This window comes from Mchenga conophoros, linkage group LG22, assembly GCF_057382185.1.
Source record: "Mchenga conophoros isolate Kocher_MC1m ecotype Shallow Benthic linkage group LG22, M_conophoros_male_GT1.1, whole genome shotgun sequence".
NCBI classification, from domain to species: domain Eukaryota; kingdom Metazoa; phylum Chordata; class Actinopteri; order Cichliformes; family Cichlidae; genus Mchenga; species Mchenga conophoros.
In genome coordinates this window covers 14101614-14104618 of record NC_140546.1, presented here as the reverse complement: position 1 = coordinate 14104618, position 3005 = coordinate 14101614, and positions in this window count along the sequence as shown.

The following is a 3005-nucleotide window of genomic DNA, read 5'->3' as shown; positions in this document are numbered from 1 at the left end:
TTTTTTGCCACTATTCTCACCAGCAATTTGCAAGTTGCATTAAATTTCTTTCTGTTGTGCAAATACACATTGCTGCTCTCATGGGACTGCAGTTTTTCCTTTGGCATAAGCAGAACTTGAGCATTTTATCCTGTAACAAAGTCCTGACTGAAAGTAGGTTGTATATACAGACAGCATGAGGTCGGTGGCTTGCAGCTTGCTTGCTTTTATAACTGCTGTGCCAACAACACCCCAAAGAAGTATGACTAAACCTCCTCTGCTGAGGCAGTAGGGAATCTGTTCAGATACAAGTCCATACACCCTAAAGGCTAGAAAGCATTTTTATGAATCACCAACCTTGTCATGTTCAAGAAAAAAGTTTGAGATGATTTGATCTTTGTGACACAGCCTTCAGCAGATAGGTATACTGTGGTTTTAAAGGGATGGACATGGTCAGAAACTATACTTAGGCAGGCTTTGGGGTTAAATGATACTAAGTCGGTATTAAGTGGTCTAAATTGTGTCAAAAAATATCCCTACACCGCTGCACCACCACCAGCAGCAGTGTGAATCACTGATACCAGGCAGGACGGATTCACGTTTACAACAAATTGTGACCCTATCTCCTGAAAATTGCAACAGAAATCGAGACTCATCAGAGCAGGAAAATGTTTTCCATTTTTCTGTTGCCCAGTTTTGATGCGCCTGTGTGAATTGTAGCCTCTGTTTCCTGTTCGTAGCTGACAAAAATGGCACCCAGTGTGGTCTCCTGCTGTTATAGCCCATCTACTCCAAGGTCCCATGTGTCATGTGTTCAGAAATGTTCTTCTGCAAACCTTGGTTGTAACCAGTAGTTAGTTTAGTTATTGTTGCCTTCTTATCAGCTTAATGAAGTCTGGCCTTCTTATCTGACCTCTGGCAACAACAAGGCATTTTCACTGGGAGAACTGCGGCTCAGTGAGTATCAGTCCAAAAAAGAAGAAGATTGTTATGTGGGAAAATCCCAGTAGAGCAGCAGCTTCTGAAATACTCCCACCAGGTCATCTGGTGCTAAAAAACATGCCACTTTCACAGTCACTTAAACCGCTTTTGATACCCATTCAGATACTCAGGTTTGAACCTTAGTGTTTCATTTGGCGCAGGTCTACATGCATTGAGTTGCTGCCATGTGATTGGCTGATTAGAGATTTCCATTAACAAACAGCTGAAAAAATATTGTTAAAAAATCATTTATTTTTTAAACAAGTAGTTAAATAGGTGTACCTATTAAAGTGGCTCACTGACCCGATCTGCAATTCAGCATCTTCCTCACTTTGAGTACTTGCCTTCTCCTCAGCTTAGCACTTAGTAATGAATCAATATCCCCGTGTGTCATCTCCTTTTGTGTAATACCTCCGGTGGGCAATGAGCATACATTTTATGCAGAAAATCCTGTGTGGGAAAGACACCACACTTGTTTTTATCATTATTTTAACTACAGAGACACAGATGTGCAAAGAGACTGACATCCCTGAAAAGCCTTTTATAATGCATGCAGTGCGTGTTTGCCACCGGTGTTATCCCAAGGCATGAATCCAGAGATTTGTTATCAGGCTGGTCTGTTGATCTTTTCACTTGACCAGAGAAGTTTACAAGAACGGCGAGCACCTGTATGTTTACCTGGTGCTTGTTTATCTGTGTTTGCGCAATGAACTAGGAAAAAAAATCATTCAAAGGTAGACGTGCATGGAGAAACTTGTGCAAGGTTTAGGGAGGGGGGGCTAAAAGTGTAAATAAGCCTTTCTTGGCACACTTGAGTGTGCTGCGCTTCCTGTAGCGCAAAGGCAGATAAAAATCACACAGTTTGGTACAGAGTATATTTATAAAGTTCTGAAGGCGTTTTGTTCGGGTGCTGTGGTCACTCAGCAGGATGTTGTGATCTACTTAGGTTTTGTATGATCTGTGGGGAGCTGCCTCACAACGCTGTGGGGTCTCCACCTTGTGGCTTGGACCCCATCATGCAGTGCCGGGTGGCTGAATGCCATGCAGGCTTGAATAAAAACGTGCACAGACTTGTGTAAACCCACCCACACCCACTGACTAAGAGCAAATATGAAAAAAATAAATAAATGCACCATACTATTTGAGAGTACATTAAAACCTGCTGTATTAGAATTTGTATGCCTAAAATGTACAGTCAACTATCACTGAAGACCATCTCAAAACATGATGAACATTATTCTGAGGCATCTTCTGATGTTTTTTTCTTTTTAAACTCAACACTGCACCTACACTGAAGCCGGCTTGCCAGAAGTAATATAAGAGGTGCTAATAAAGTTCACTGAGCTGGTGGTTATAGAAAGTACAGCTCGGAAAAAAGGAAAAAAAGAAAAAGAGTTATAAGCCAAAGGGTTACAGGGTAAGAACTGAAACCTGACATCACATCTCAAGTATGTAGAGGAAAAGCAAAAGCAAACGCATGTCTGCAAAACCCTGGCAATAGACCAGTAATTTATCGGTGTTATAGTGGACTTAACCTCTGTGTGTCTTCAATAAAAACCAACACTGTGAGATATAAAGATACTCTCACAGCTTCTCATGTCATCCTTGACAAACCGTGGGCCTGGAACCTCTCCAGCAAAATCATGCAGCAGCAGAGGAACGCAATTTAAACTTTAAACTTGGATGGGGACATTTAAGTGAATTTAATGTGCTGAGTTTTTATTGTGTAAAACGCAGTAACACTCTAATAAATCCAAAACACAGAACTCAGCAGCTACCTTTCAAAGCTGACACCTCTAAATAAGATCTGCAACGAGTGACTGTTTTGAAGTAAAAGGGTGTTTGCATTGACTTAAAAGCCTATAGGCGGTTAAGCTATTTTTTGAGCGTGTCATTTCTAGTCTTGCTCTGCTGGTTTTCAGCCTCTTAATGACATGCTTCAGAGCCGCATGAGCCTGACCTAGAAGAAAAAAAAAAAAAGAATACGAGAAGAAGAGAAAAAAACCTGTCCAACCCCTTCTGAAGATTTCCTGTTTCATGAAATG